The sequence below is a fragment of the Balaenoptera acutorostrata genome, chromosome 2 (assembly GCF_949987535.1).
Source record: "Balaenoptera acutorostrata chromosome 2, mBalAcu1.1, whole genome shotgun sequence".
Classification (NCBI taxonomy): domain Eukaryota; kingdom Metazoa; phylum Chordata; class Mammalia; order Artiodactyla; family Balaenopteridae; genus Balaenoptera; species Balaenoptera acutorostrata.
The window spans coordinates 136,631,100-136,647,809 of NC_080065.1; the positions used below are offsets into that span (position 1 = coordinate 136,631,100).

The 16,710-nt window shown below is 44.3% G+C and overlaps 1 pseudogene; it reads left to right on the plus strand.

Moving 5' to 3' along the window:
• The first annotated feature begins 437 nt into the window (after positions 1-437).
• Positions 438-16,710, plus strand: part of LOC103015330 (myelin expression factor 2-like) — a 171,965-nt pseudogene continuing 155,692 nt past the window's right edge.

The following is a 16,710-nucleotide window of genomic DNA, read 5'->3' on the forward strand; positions in this document are numbered from 1 at the left end:
GTCTCCCTCTTTTCTCCCCCTTCTTGTCTTTTCCCCCCTTTTATTTCTTGCCCAGTATTATTTCTTATTTTCTGTAGTGTCTTCATAAACCCCATGGTGATAGATGGAAAGGAAATCAGGACCTTGGGTAGCAGAACTGAGGGGAAGTGTGTTGTCAGGTTCTCCTCACCTCTCTCACTGGGAAAGGCTGTGGTTTGGAGTGATCCTCTCAGTTTTCTTCCTCAAAGACTCTATTCCCTCTACCCTGCCCCGCCACATCTTTGGAGAGGTTTGTACAATGTCTTTCTGCATATGAAGACTTTGAGCTGGATTGGCACGGTGGCCTACAGGCATCCCAGATTGGGAAGATCCCTACCTCAGTTTCCTCATCCACAAAAGGGGTATGATAACAGTGCCTACTTCATAGCGTTGCTAAAAAGATTAAATAGTTAATGCATATGGCGCTTTTAGAGAAGTTCCTGGCAACCTATTGGTAGGTTCTAAATACATGTTATGTATAATATTGTTAATTATAAATATTATTATTTAGAGGAATTCCTGTCTGTCAGGCACAGGGTTGGGAGTCACAGATGTCATTCTCACATGAAAAGGGAATGGAGGGGACTTCTCTGGCAGTCTAGTGGTTAGGAATCCGTGTTCTGAGCCCACTGCAAGGGGCACGGGTTCGATCCCTGGTGGGGGAAACGAAGATCCCGCATGCCACACGGTGTGGCCAAAAAAAGAAGGGAATGGAAAACTATGAATGTAGCTTAAATAGACACTCGTTGGTGACCTTGTCCCCGCTGTGCTCTGCCTCCAAGTTTGATTTTGTGCCCATGCTTTCTGATATCCTCTTTTTGTTTTTGAAAAAAAACCCAAAACTACTTTCCAGCTTTCAAAAGTAATATACATTGTTGTAAAACATCCAAGCATTACTAAAATATGTAATGTGGGAAATAAAAAGTCCCCCATAGTCTCATTCTCAAGAGATAATAACAACTATAAACAGTTTTGGGTCCATTTCTCTAGACTTTTTTCCCCATATGAGAACAATAAAACATCAAAAAAATAAAAACAGGATCCTACTATACATACTATTTTGCTACTTGCTTTTTTCCCCTATTTAATCTTTCATCCTCAGTATTTTTGACTTTTCTGTATGGAATGAGGTCATCTGCCTTTGGCACTTACTGGCTGTGAGACTTTAGATGAATCACTGCTCCTCTCAGAATTTCAGTTTCCTCATCGGTAAAAGGAAACAGTCCTTTGCCACCTGCTCACCTCCATGTGATATAAGCTTTCAGGGAGATAGTGGGCATGTGTGAAAGTGTAGGCATCCTGTGATGGAGTCCAGGGAACCATTCTCTGTCCCATACTCCTGTTTGGCTGGGTTTGGAGCACTGACCATGGCCTGAAATTCTGTAGTTTCCCAAGTTGTTTCTTTGTTTGTCCCCACCTATAGAAGTTAAGCTGTGTGAGAGCAAGGACCGCATCTCTTCTGCTCGTCGCTGTATCTGTCCCCAGAATGTGGAAAGATTACTGGCTTATAGTAGGAAGTCAATAAATATTTTTTCGATAGTGAATAAATTATCCACTCTTAGCCAGGCTTCCAGTTGATAAAAGACCCATTGGGAGAGAACAAGGCTGAGCAGGACTGGGCTGAGCCTAGGCAACAGTGGACAGCTGGCCCATCAGTGTCCTTGAACTCCACATCATCCAGCTTGCCTGTTCTGTAAGCCCTTTTCCTTTGCCTGCATCATCCTCTCTTGGCACTCTTTGCCACCTGCTGAATTAGTCATTCTTTATGGCCCAGTTTAAGTGTCCTGACTCCTATTAAAATTGTCTTCAACTTTGTACTGTCCCCCCACCTCCAGGCAGAGTTAGTCAGACTCTTCTTTATGCTCCCACAATGCTTTGTACCTATCCCTTTTTAATAATAGTAATCATGGTTTTCCCGCTTTGCACAATTGCTATGTGCCATAAGCAGTGCTAACACTCCACATGCCTTCTCATATTGAATTCTTAGGGTGATTTGTCAGGGAAGGATAATTATTGTTGCCATTTTATTTATTTAAATAAATTTATTTATTTATTTTTGGCTGCGTTGGGTCTTTGTTGCTGCGCGTGGGCTTTCTCTAGTTGTGGCAAGCAGGGGCTACTCTTCATGGTGGTGCGCGGGCTTCTCATTGCGGTGGCTCCTCTTTGTTGCGGAGCATGGGCTCTAGGCGCACGGGCTTCAGTAGTTGTGGCAAGTTGTGGCTCGCGGGCTCAGTAGTTGTGGCACATGGGCTCAGTAGTTGTGGCGCATGAGCTTAGTTGCTCCGCGGCATGTGGGATCTTCCTGGACCAGGGCTCGAACCCGTGTCCCCTGCATTGGCAGGTGGATTCTTAACCACTGCACCACCAGGGAAGTCCCTATTGCCATATTAAAGACGAGGAAAATTGAGGCTTAGAAATCTTAAAAACAATCTTGCTCCAAGGCATAAAGCAGTATACCATAGCAAGTGGTATTACCAGGATTCCAGAACATATTTGACAGATTCCCAAGCCAGAGTTTTTAACTTCTGGGTCTTCTATGAGCCAACTTAATTTAAGAATTATGCAATGACAGCTGGAAAGACGTGGAGTCTTTATGTAGTCCAATCTTATTTTAGGGATGGAAGAACTGTGACTCAGTTACAAAGTCAGAGCAGCGCCTGAAAGGAGAGGAAGATCTTTTCTAATCTCTAGGCTGTCCAATTTTGAGGTAGAATGGGGATTGACTCTTTTACTAAACCTTGTTGCCTTCTTTGTCAGGAAGTGTAGCTTTTCATATTTCAAGGCATTTTCAATGAATTCCTCGAAGCCCCTTCTCTCTGGGCATGATGCAGTCTTTTCTTGGCTCCTGTGAAGAGTTTTTCTTTTCTACTAGTTGTTTTAGGTCACATCAAGAAAACTATCTCCAAAGAGGTCCATGTTTTCTGCACGATTGAAAACCATTTTAGAAAGTTTGCCTTGTCCTATGGAAGGGGCCTCTCTGCAGACCCAGGTCATAGTGGGAAGCAGCCTTATCTGCAATGGCTTAGATGTTTTGAGAGGCCCAGAGTTTGGACATGCTCGGCCAGACAGCAAGGATAAGGCTGAACAACTCACTGCAACAGCTCCTGAGCCAGGGCTGAGCTGCATGTCTAGCTCACTCTCACTGTGACTCATTTCTTGGAGCAAAAAGGGGTCATGGTGAGACATAGCAGTGCTTTGGGTTGGCTGGTTGGAAGCCTCCAGTCCTGGGCCTCTGCAGAGTCAATAAAAGAAGGATGGGAGCAGGCATATTGGGGAAAAACAATTCAATTAAATAAGCACTGAATATCTAACATACAGTACATGAACCACTGGGTGATACTATCTATGAGGGGAAATGGAGCAAGTTGAAAACTCTGGGATGCACCAGGGGATGTGTCCCTTGTCTTTGTGTTGGCCTTTCACATGAACCAAGAAATCCATTAAGTTCCTAGCCTTTGAAGGGCTTACAATCCAGCAGGAAGGTTAGAAGGGCACCCAAATGTATGTAAGGCCACATTGAGCAAACTGACTGCTGAGGGTTAATGCCTACATTTCCCAGGGGGTTTAGGAAGGCGAATCCATGCCCAGTTGGGGGTAGTGATGGTGGCAGTCTGGGGTTGCCTCGTGGAGGAAGTGTTGCTAGCAGGGCCTCTTGAGGCGTGGATGGGATCTCAGAGAAGTGGAGAGGGAATTCACTCAGGGCTTGCGCTTTGCTCAGAAAAAGGGCTTAAAGGTGACTGCATTTATCTATCGGTAAAGGTGTTATCTCCATTTTTTAAGATGAGGAACTTGAGGCTCAGAAAGTTTGAGCAAACTGTCATGATAATACAGCAAGGAAGTGACAGAGGTAGGATTCAAAAATCACCTGAGCTTGAATCCAGAGTTGGTGGGTGTGCCTTTCAGGGCAGAAATGAGGGGAGGGGTTTTTCTAGATACGTGGAGGGAGAGGGACCAGTGTGAGAAAAGTACAGAGCGGAGCACAGTGGGCATGTAGCAGACCAATAAGAAATTCATCTGAGGTGGAATTTGGTTTGTGTGAAGGGAAGGAGCTGGAGGTGGAGGTGGGGTTACATTGTGGCAAAGCTGAGAGCGAGAGCCCACTAAAGCCCCGTGTTCTCAGCGAAGGGCCGCACAAACGCACAAACGAACGAGATCCATCTGTACGTGCACTGACACAGTATTGCTGAGGGGGAAAAAGGGACGCCACAGAGCTTGGTGTTTAGTATAACCCCATTTTTGTAAAATAGGAACAGCTTACGCCTGCAGCACAGCAGTTAAAGACTCTCTGATGCTGGACTGCTTGGATTTCAATCTGGCACTGCCATTTCCAAGATGGCAACCCTAGGAAAATTATTTAACTTCTCTGTTTCCTCATCTGTAGCCTCATCTATACAATGGGATGCATAATAGTATATCCTTGCAAGATTGTTCTGAAGATTACATGGGTTAACACATATTCAACTTTGAGAAAGGGGTCAGGCACACAGTAAGCATTCTTGCCATTATTATGTTATTAAAATTATTTGGAAAGATGAATATTGAATTGTTAAGTGATTTCCCTTAGGGAGTAGGATTTCTGTGCCTTTTGGTTTTAAACATATCTCCCTACGTGGTTTAAATATTTTATGGTGAATGAATAATGTTTATAATGCAAACAAACAAACCAGCAAGTTTATTTCAAAAGTTGACATTAGGAGACTTTATTTCTATTGTATCTTTTCTCCTACTAGCAACAGGCCTGCTAGCGACACATTCAGAAATGTCTCTGGTGTCACTCAGATAGCTGTTGGAAACAGGTGTCGGAGACAATGTTGTTTAGGTTCCCCACAGGCCTTGTCTGGAGTGATGCTCCTGATTATAAAGGAGAACTAGCCCAGTCCTTGCTGCTTCTCTGCATGCTGCTCCCCTGCCCTCATATGGACTGGGTATGTTTTCCTGGCCTAGAGATGTTCTGAGAAGTCCTTTAGGTCTGCTTTGGGAGCAGCAATTCTAGAGCTTGTGGTGAGATCTCCGATGCTGGAGATCGGGCTGCCTCTCCAATCTCCCATACAGAAGATGAAGGGAAACTGGGTACCCTCAGTCCTGTGTGTCTGGGGGTTAGAGTGTGAGGCTTGAGAAGGTCTTTGGTCTGAGTACTAGGGATCCGCAATGAAAAACAATTTAAAAACGGGCCAGAGATTATGCTGCCTTTCTTCCTTGCATCCCCACTCAATCAGACATTCTCTCCCATAATCCCCGATAGCTCTTTCGATGGAGTGATTTGGGGATGAAGAAGAAAAGATGTGCTGCAGGGACCTGTCTCTACCCTGAGACAGAGCTCTAACCACATACTCTCTTCCAGGGGTGGAAGGTAGTGCAATTTCCCTCCTCTGTGAAGGATGGAGATTAAAAATTCACATCTATTTATGGATGTGTGTTAACTTTACTATTATCTAGAACCACCTGCAGGAGATGAGTCCTTGGTTTCTTGAAGAGGCAAACTCCTCCCTTTTTTGCCTCCATCTTCCTCATCCAGTTCAGTCTCCTCCCTCCTCCTCCTCCTGGGTTCATTCTTGGAGTAATAGTGGCAGTACAATGGTTAAAAGAATGTTTTCTGCAGTCAGACTTATTTTTGAATCATGGCTCTGCCTCTTATGAGTTGTCTTACCTTGGGCAAACTATATAACCTATTTATGCCTCAGTTTTGCCACCTGTAAAATGGAATTATAATAGTACTTTTGTCTAAGGGTTTATGACATGAGGCATGTGATGTTAGCACAGTACCTAGCATTCAATAAACACTCAATAAATAGTAACGATTATTGTTGAGTTGTTGCAGTCAAGGCTGAGATGGAGAATCATAAGGGAAGGAAGAAAGGCATGTCTGCCTGCAGTGTCTGTTAACATAGAAGCTGCGCGTGCTCTGTGACCCAGCTAGTCCATTTCTGTTCCTGTTGTCTGCCTGGAAAAATGTCTTGTGTTCGTTCACAAAGATGTAGGTACACTGTGGTTATTGCAGCACTGATTTCAGTGGAAAAATCAGAAACAAGTAGAAATGCCCATCAATACAGGAATGGCTGGAAAACAACAGGATATCCATAACATAAAATGTATTGCCGTAGTTAAAAGAATGAGGTGGAGATGTATGCCTCGACAGTTAAAGCTTTCCAAGACATGTTGATATGCGAACAGAATAAGTTGCAGAATCACATGGGCAATTTGATTCCATGAAATGATAGTATATATATTTCAATAGATAGTATATATAGTTCAATAGATTTCAATATTTATTTCAACATATGTGTGTATAACTATTGAAATATACATACTATCATTTGATATGTGCATTTATATATATATATATATATATATATATATATATATATATATCTCAATAAAAATGATCAAGTAGGATACCCCTTAAAGAAATAAAAGCAGGGAGGGACCTGGAGATCATCATCAAAGGGGATTTTAGGTTTAAGTCTAGTATCAGAGTTTTTTAAAAAGAGAATGTATGCATATATTGTACAATTAAAAGCGATCAAGAAGAGAGAAGGAAATACCTATCTGGCTAAGAATTGGAAGACTATGACTTTGTCAAACCAAAACCCTGATGGGAAATTCCCAGCTCATAGGCTTTTTTCTACCCCCGTGGCCCACTGGTAGAGGGTGAGGGCTATTAGCCGGATATCTACATCAGCTCACAGTGGTTGCAGCTTTGAGAAGAATATATAAAAGAGGAATACCTGTACCTATCTATCTATATCTATGTCTCTATCTATCTATCTATCTATCTATCAATCATCTATATATTTAGGGATGTATATATTCCAGCTGTAGCTTAGGAATATAGATATATGCCAGCTTTAAAAGGAAAGAGGCAGTGTGGTGAGCTAGGAGGAAGGAGATTTGTATTTGAATCTTGACTTTACCCTGAGATTAACAGCATTGTCTTAGGGAAGTCACTTTTCTTCTCCAAGTCTCAGTTTTCTCAACTCTAAAATGGGGATAGTAACCACTGCCTTGTATCCATTTTTTAAGGTGATTGGGAAGCTCATATGAGATTGCGGCTGTGAAATACTCTATAAACTGTAAAGTGCTCTTGTAAGAGAATTCTGCAAGTCTGCCTGGCAACCGGGGTTGCAGCAACCTTGCTGCATTCCTCTGGAGCTGGGGACTGTTGTAGAACTGAGTGCACAGCAATAAACACGGAGCTCTCAAAGGCTGAAGATCATGACAGTCACTCTATTTGATGTATAAGATACTAATATACTTTCTGGAAAGAATGACAGGTCAGAGGGGGAGAGAGGAAGGAAGGACATGGTTCTGAGGTCAGACAGATGGCAGAATGGGGCGGCATTCTCTGAACATGAGAGTCCTAAGTAAGCCTCCAGTTATGCAGAGTTGATAGTACAATGTGCACAGGAAGACTGGTCAGTGAGATCATCCTTGGAGAAAGAAACCACAGATTCCCTCCTTCTGATCCCCTTTGCTCTGCCTCTTCCATCAATCCCCATAGGCTCTCACTGCTGTGTCCCAGGGCCCCTTGGTGCCAGGATTCAAAGCCAGTTCCTCATTTGCCCCTTCTCTTTATCCAGATGTCACACAATGTAGTTTCCAGCTGTGTGAATGAGAACTTTTTGGTCCACCAAGACTCCCCTCAGTGTGGGGACGGGGATAGCTCCCTGAGGAACGCTTCTTGAGGTGCATGTTTATGTTTATGAGGGAGCACAGTGTGTGAAAGGGCTGAAGGAAGGAAAGCACAGTGGCAGAGTTCAGGGCACATGGGCTGTAGGGGAATGAGTCTGGGGGATGAGCACAGTTGTGTAGGGCTTTGGGAGCGCTGACATTCACTCTGTAATCTTGAGGAAGTCATTTCTCCTCTCCTGATCTGCGAAATAAAAGGGTTGATCTATGTCCGGGGTCCCCAGTCAGAATGATTCAGAACCCTGGTACTCAAACATTTGGTCCACAGAAGCATCAGCATCACGTGGCGGCTGCTAGAAATGCAGACTCTCAGGCCCCACCCCAGACCTCCTGAGTCTGAACTAGCATCTTAATGAGATCCTCAGGTGATTCATACACACACTGAAGTTTGAAAAGCACTGACTTAGAGACTCTTGTTACCTTTAGAGGTTTCTGGGTCCCCATCCTGAAAGATTCTGTTTCAGTAGTCTAGTATGATGGTGGGAAGCTGTATGTTTGATAAGCCCCTCACAGCTAGATTTGAGAGCTGTTGAATTATAGAACTGCCCTAAGTCTCCATGATTCTGTTGGTACTTAAGACCCCCTGAAAGAAAGTGCGATTCTCTGTGGGTGAATGCGTGGGAGATGGAGAAAGGACCTTGCGAGCAAGGAGACTTGTTCTCTAGGTGTCTGGGGCTGCCCAGTGTATGAGGCAAGAGAGAACGCCACCCATTTCACAGCTGGGATTAATGACTGTCAGCAGCTCCCCTTTAAGACGGTAAACTCGTTTAGCAACGGACACTGAAAAACAGCTGAATTCAAAGGCAGGGAGTGGTAATCTAATTGCACTGAATTAGCCTTGGGAGACTCAGACAATATCAACTTCAGAAAACCACAAAGGGATCCTTTATAAGGAGTTTCAAAAGCGTTGGGGCCTCAGCACCCCTCATTAGGGCTTGCATTACAAAGCGTAGGCACTGTGCCCATAAGCCCCTCTCCTCAGCATCTCAGAGCACTGGTCCCTCCTAATGTGCTTTCTGAATGAATTTCCTGGCTGGCCCGATGGTGTTTTCAGTTGTGTGTCAGGCTTAACAGGGAGTTTGTTCAGGAGAGACAGCTGGAGTTCAGGGCTGAGAGGCCTTTAGCCATACAGGCCATCAGTCCTGTGAACACCATCTGTGCCTGAGGACTTGTCCGTGGACCAGTGCATTTTCTGGTGGTCTTTCTGGTTCTGACGTTTTCTTATTCTGAGGTCCTTCTCATTTCTTAAGACCAGATTCTTACTTCACTAAGGTGATTTCCTTTTAATAATCCTTTGTCGCATCGTGAGTTTGTGTGTTTGCGTGCGTGTTCATTGCCCAATTTATTTATTATCCAATCCATTTTAGAGAAGGAAAAGGCGTGAGTGAGTGTGTGTTTATGGCATGACTCAGAGAGCTTATGAAGATCAGATGGGTAATTTGGGGATCAGGAAAGGGGGGGAGCATAAGTATCATGAAGATTTGTCTCTGACCTGCATTTCATTTACTTTTCTGCTGCAAATTGCAAATCTCAATGCACAAAAGTAGCTTGAATTCCTTCTGCATCCCTCCTGGGAGGTGGATTTCCAGTCTCTGCTTGCACACCTCCACTGACAGGGACCCTCACTGCCACTGAGGCAGCTGGTGCACATTTGACAGATCTATCAGAAGGTTCCGAATTACATTAAAACAGAATTTGTGTGTGCACATTAAAAATATATTTATCTATTTATCTGCCGTTCTTCTCTTGGAGCCATATAGAATAAATCAAATCTAATGTTTCCCAAATGGGGTCCCTGGGTACCTAGGGAGTTCATGAAATAGTAGTGAGGACTCAGAATCCATTTTAAACATTTCAGAGGCTAACAAATTGCATGTTTATTTCTGACAAGGCTCTATGGGCTAACAAAAAAGCATTACACCTTTTCTTTTGTTCTTTCTTAGGTTAGCTCAGCGTGGTGACATTGCTTATCCCATGATGTTCAGTATTTCTGGCAGTTATGTATGCCTTTGGTTGATAAAGATGGGGAAAACAAGTTAATGGGGAATGGGGTTTGGTAAACAGAATTTTAAAAACATAGCCTTATAGGGGAGGAAAAAACCAAACAGAGTCACTGATAAAAGTATAGAAACCTTTGGTCTTTTTCTCAGGCCCCTCTTCAGATCTATGAGGATATTGACCAGACATCATGTTTTCTCATCATACAAAGCATTTCCTGGGGAAACTGACATATTTATGGGATCTGTCAGTAATTGTGTCCAGATTGGGATAAATCTCCAGGGAGTGAAATTGTTTATTGAGGCCCTCAATTCTTTTAGATCTTTGAGCCTGAATATAATTCTATATATGAATTCTATATATTGCAGTATCTATAATTCTATATATTGCAGTATATGAAATATACTGTATATGAAATTGCAGTATATGAAATATACTGCAATAGCTGTAACCAAAACTGTTCTATCATGAAGGAGATTGGGAGGTAATAATCCTTGACTGGCAGAGGTAAAAATGATTTTAGGGACAGTGATTTGTCAATTCTCTTTATGTTATAGCTGAGGAAACTGAGGCCAGAAAGGTCATGAAACCCTCTCAAGGGCATGCCACTAGCTAAATTCTGGATCCTAGGTCTTGTGCCCTTGGTGCCAAGGCCACTTTGCCTAAAGCAGCAGAAAACCTGCAGAACAGTGTCAAGATGACCAGGCAGGAGACAGTGCCATCCATCTTAAAAATCATTCTGGCTTCTGCCAGCTGATGAAGGAAATAAAGTTAATGACGCCCACATAAATGTGATGCTGTCGCAGGCCGTGCTCACTGTCTGGAGGGGAGCTCTGCGGGCCCTCTGAAGAAGGAAAAAGGTTTTTAATGTAGCTTTAAAGGGAGCAGTGTCTCCCCTTTCTGCAAGGACAGGGACTGTGGCATCTGTTACCTCTGTCTCCCCTGCAGAGTGCCTAGTTTTGGACTGGACACGTGAACACATGATAAATAAATGCGTGGTGTAGAAATGAAGGCAATATCAGCACTGATGTAAATTCAGCCTGAGCCTTCATGGGTATGGGCCTCTGTCTTTCATGAACACCTTATCTGAGACTGGGGGGAACTTAGGGGTGTTGGAGTCAGTTATTTGAGTTGATTGGAAAGAAAACTGAGTCCCCATGAAGGAAAGAGATTCGCCAAAGCTGTGCTGCAGGGTAAGAGCAGAGCTGACTCTACAAGGAAGGCTCTCAAGTCATAGCCTAACTGCTCTTTCCACGGCACTGCTTGGTTGCAACCTCTTTCATAAAGTGGTCTCAAAAATAAATTCCCTACATTTCCCTTGATAGTTCATTACCAGTTTTGCAAATATGCAGAAGTTATGTGCTGATTCATAACTCCATTTACCAGCCTAAGGTTCTTGTCCAAGATGTCCCTCGGGAACAAAAACATGACATTTTCTTTTCTCTGTCTCAAGTTTCCTAAGCCCCCCAAAGAGGGTAGACTTGACATTTTGATTGGCCCTAATGTGAACTTGCCCAAGGGGCATCTTTCCTTAGGAAAAAGTCCTTGGCCCACTCCAGAAGCTCCTAGACACTTTCTGCAGTGCCCAAAATGCAACGGGTAAGATTTGAGGAAGAATACAGGTATGCTACCAGGAGGAAAAGATCCAGGCGGTCATTTGCTCCTCTTGGCAAGCTTGGAGAATGGGAAGCCAGAAGGGCAACCTCAGAAGAAGGCTCATTTACCTTTCAGCTGGGTGGTTTTTCAGGACTGAGATATGAAGCAATCTACTTGCCATGCTCCTTTTGACCCTAATGTGGGTAGAGACATCTTTCCTTCAAGGTTTTGATGACCTTTCTTAACAAGTGAGTACCATGTTCAGTACAAAACCCTGTTCAAGGAAACATCTACTGGGTTGGCAGATGGAAATGACACCGAAAGAAAAGCACATAAAGATCATCTTTTGGAAAACCACCCGTGGGTTAGACTTGGTTTATCTCCTCTGCCTTTATTCCCTTCTCAAGCACAAGCTAGGTCTCTGTTTGCTTCACTCTGGTGCTTTGTGTGTTCCATGGGGGCATTTCCTCAAGGAAACTAGACTTTCCTCCTCATTACAATTGGTTCATCAGAGCCCCGGGTTAAATATTTGGTCATTCTATACCAGTGGTTCCCAACTGTGGGCAATTTTGTGCCCCACCAACCCCATCCCAGATTTCTGGCAGCGTTTGGAGACATTTTTGACTGTCATGACTGAGGGGGGCGGTTATTGGTACCAAGGATTCTGATAAACATCTTAAAATGCACAGTTCAGCCCTCATAACACAGAATTTTCCAAAATGTTCAAAATGTCAGTAGTGCCAAGATTGAGAAACATGGTTATATACCATGGGTCTATCTGAGTTACTCAGAAGGTGAGAAAATTTGGGGGTCACCCTGAACCCTTCCCAGCCATAAGCCAGTGTAAGGGCTCTGGGAATCAAATCAAGTTCCCTTTGACTTGAAAGGAGGTTTGAAAGGAATATGCTTCCATAAAAAACCATATCTTTGCCTATTATTTTTTAACCGGTCTGGATATAAAGCCCCATCCCCAATTGAAAACAAAGAGACAAAATTTAGTTTATTGAATACTTGAATATCACTCATAGAATTTTAGAACCACAGGCTTTTAAAATATCAGAGCAAGAACTTCAGCCAAATCACCTCATTTTACTTATGGGGACACAGTTGGTGAGCACTGCAGTGCTGTTTGTCCCCCCGTACCCTCTTTCTCTCTCCCCCTCAGTGCTTCCTAAGGCCTCAATTCATTCTCTTTGTTGGCACTGTATGAGATTTCTCCCTTACTCACTTCAATTGTTGTTTTGTTTGTTTTGCTGTCATTATTGTCATTTTGCTGGTTATGTGCTGATGCAGCAGCACTTCTGTTATCGAGAGCCTTTCCCTTTCTAGCCTCCAGATTTCCCCAACAAGGTGAGCAGCTGGCATCATTTAACCTAAGGAGTACCTGGGTGCCTGAGATGATGGGATTGGCTCGTTCCAACACGGTGCCTGTCCCTTGGGGGAGAAGGGGTTATTCACATGGAACCTGCTAGGGAGCCAGTCTTCATTTACCCCCACATACACTCTATTGAGCCCCCAGATTTTAATGCTTCTGTATTTTCACCTAAACTTAAAAAAATGAGAGCGTTAGTAATGAAAATGCCAATTAGACAAAGACAATACTTTCCCTCTCTGTGACCTTTTTTTTTCTCGTCTCTCTGAAAAATTGCTGAGGGTATTTCCCTAGTTCAATTCTTTTTATTATTTTATGTTTCATGTTCTAAAACAACATTTATTCCCCAAATGATGTAGCCATTTCTACATTTTGAAAGTGCAACAGTACCATCCCTTTTCCAGGTCTCCATAGTCATGACTCTTCTTATAAACTCATGGCATTATATCCCATATCCATTGCAGCCCATGTCTGCCTTGACGTATGTAGGGGAAGGAGATGTGGAGTGATGCTTCCTGATAGGCCACCACCAGTAACTTAAAGAATTAACACGGTGGATTCATAACCTTATCAAAATGACTACGATGCAAACCTTTTAGACTGTCTCCCTGTTGCGAAAGACAATGTCTGGGAGAAGAAAATCAAGCATTACATACTGTTCATCAAGAAAAAAGGAGTTGGGGGGGAGGATGTGCTTGGTCCTATTAATTTGCTCTTTAATCTCTCTGGTTCAGTTCTGTCTCAGAAAGCCAAAGCCAAACAGAGAATCAATTTGCATACAAATGTTACTAAGTATCCCACCTCCACAGCATTTTACAGTTCTACTATGTATGTAGAGGAGAAATGATTTGATATTGTTAAGAGGATACTTCCTGCCCTCTTGCCAATAAAGTAGCTATATTTCACAAGGCCCTGGATTGTTGCACTTTTTTTGTTCTATCTGACTCCTTGGCTATTTGTATTCTGAGTAGTGGGCAGGACTATGGCCTATCAAAGAATTATTTGAACTGGAGATTAGAAGCTTTAGCATTGGGTATCTCAGAGAAGGAGAGAGGTCTTGTCTTCATCTCAAGAGAAAGACATGAAGAGAGGCTCACATATAGACCCTTACGATCTGGAGAGAGTTGTCATTCATTTAATTAAACCAACCACTGGATTAGTCAAACCAATAATTCATATGCAGAGTTCTCTATAATGTAAAAAAGAAAAAAACAACAACAACAAGAATTGTTTGCTGGTTTATGATGGGAGAGACTAATATTTGTTGGTTACTTATTTTTAAAAACAACCTAGAGTGGGTTTTTCAAATGACTGTTAATCCAATGCCATGGTAAAACATGAGAGTCAGACATCTAAAATGAAGAAGATTAATGATCCCTGCAGGTCATAGAAGAAGACTAATTTTTTTCAATTCATATAAATGGAATTTATCATAACAATCTCTGAAGATGGCATGATTCACCCACTTACAAAAAGACTGTATATTTCAATGCTTCCTGAAGAGGTGATTTTTCACTTGTGCTGTCATAAGAATGCTAAGCCTATAGGCAGAAAAATTTAACCTGGGAGACCATGGGTGGGGGAACTCAGCTACTGAGTTGCAGATAGACATAAATTAAAAAAACAAAGCAAACGAGACTTGTCCATCAGTTCAGGATCTGCAGCTAGCAAGTAGAGTTTGGAAAGGTGAATGGGGGAGAGGAGGGAGTCAAAGTTTCAAAAGAGAAATGTTTCCCGGAATCTGTTCCTGAGTAGATCCACTCTGCCCGCAAGTTCCGGGCTTTCCAGCCTGAGGTCATAACGCTGTTGTTTCCAAGCACTGAGCCTCAGCAACACTCCCACCCCCACCCCGCAGGGAAAGAAAACAACAAAAAAGGAGAGAAAATGATTTTTCTGTGTCCAGCGAGTTCGAGTGCAACCTTCCCCGTCACCGCTAGTTGTCACTTGGCTCCCAGACGGGAGAGCTGAGGTTTTCGGCACTGCGGTTAGAGAGAATGCAGTCCTAATTAAACTGAGTAACTCCTAAAGCTTCCCCTTAAAGTCCTCAGCCGAGCGAGAGCCGATATGCAGGGGGGTTGGGGGCCAGTGATGGGGCGGGGGTATAGCAGGCAGAAGGACAAACAAATCACAAGAAACAGGCAAACAGCTGCCAGGGTAGCGACTGTCTCAGACCTCCACGCACAAGCCAGACACCCTGCGGGCGGGGGTGGGGGGGGGGTGGGGAGGGGGGAGGGAGGGAACGGGGATGGAAGGACCCGATTGCAGCGGTATACAGCACCCTCCTCCCCCGAAAAGAGGGGACCACGGACAGATTCAGCCTCCGTGCTCCTTTTCCCCATTTCCATCAGAGCGATGTGGTCAGTAGAAAATTGCATACCTGAAGAATACAATGGTCTCCCAAAGGTAGAGGCGAAGAGTATCGAAGCTGTACATTTTTCAGGTCCTTGTGCTTTGTAGTCCACGAGTTATGGGGGCAAAAATGTTTCAAATTGGCACTTACAAAACTGAGCGCTGTTGAAAAAAATAATCCAAATCCTAATGGGAGGTGGGGAACAGGGGCGCGGAGGGAGAGCCCCAGGGGAAATTGGAGCGAGGGGGCTCTAGGTACCACGGGCAGAGACAGCCTCGAAGCGTTTCAGCACCACGGAGAGAGTCCAGCCCTGCTTTTCAGGAGCGCGAAGAGTATTGCTGTTCGTGAAACTCCAGCGTGTCTGTTGACTCCCTGCGGCGCTGGGGAGGCACGTCTGGGGGCGGGTATATTTTCTTTTTTACCCCTGTTTTTCTGTTTAAACGGCCAGCCCCGTGAAGGGAAAAAAAGAGAAAAATCTGTGGAGATCAGAGCGCTGGCCTCGGACCGTTAGATTGGGCAAGCATCCTGGGTAGGGAGAGCAGGGCTTTATGCCCCTGGGCTGGCCTGAGGGGTTTACGGGCGAGGGGAAGCGATGGATGGTGCTGCCTTCAGTTAAATCCCAGAGAATGTGCCAGGCTGGCGCATCGCGACAGAGTCCCGGAATCTCATTCCCCTGCCTGCGTACCCGTCTGCTGTTGCCTTGCGATCCCTGTTCTCTGGTCCTCGCCGAATAAGTTATGATCGCTGCAGGAAAGGTGTCCCATTGCTCGGGGCTGCAGGCGTGAGAGAGCTCAGGGCAAGTTTCAGGGGCTGCCGGGGCCCATGGCAACCCCACGGGGCTCAGGAGCCCAAGGCTTCAGATGCATCTCGGTTTTCTGAGCTCGCCCATTTTCCTTTGGCCAGGACTCCCTTAGATCTTCAGACTTTCTTACTGCATTAATTTAACAAACTGGTGGCAAGGGGGATTGGGGGGGGGCGGGCGATGGCCGACGGGAGGGGGTGGAGAGGAAAAAAAGGGGGGAAAAACTCCTTAGTATCTTCAAACCCTCCCACTCGAGGTGTTCATTGGCCCGCGGCTGCGAAAACCAGATCTTTTCCCGGTGTTCGGCCAATCGAGTATTAGACTCTGGGTTGAGTTTAACGCTTAGAGCGCTGGAGGAGATCCGTGTCTCCCCTCTCCACTGCAGGCTGGCGGTGGAGTGGAGGAGGTTATGGAGTTAATCTCCCGAGGTCTCTCAAACTATTGCCTTTATTTTTAAAGAATGTAGTTGTATGTGAGAAAAACAAACACCACGGGTTCCAGTTCAGACGTGCTTTTTGGCTCAGTGTATCATCTTAAAAGGGAAGCATTGAACCAGATGCCTGAGTTTCTTTAGAGCTCTGAAGTAGTAATATTTGGCTCCAGAAAAAAAACGGAGAGGTTTCAAAAAGAAGTCTGATCTGTAAAGGAAGATTCCCGCCTCTCCCTCCCCAGGGCCGCAGCGGCAGGAAAATACAGGAGAAACTCCTTGAGCAGTTTTCAGGGTCAAGAGAGAGCAGCCCTGGCCTCACTGTTGGCACTCTTTGGGGAGATAAGGAAGATATGCCCTCTTTTAACTGGACAGGAGACAGTTTTATTTACATTCACAGGTTTGGGAAACAGAGCCTCAGAGAGCTGTGGCTTGCTACAAAATAATGGTAGTGCCAACCT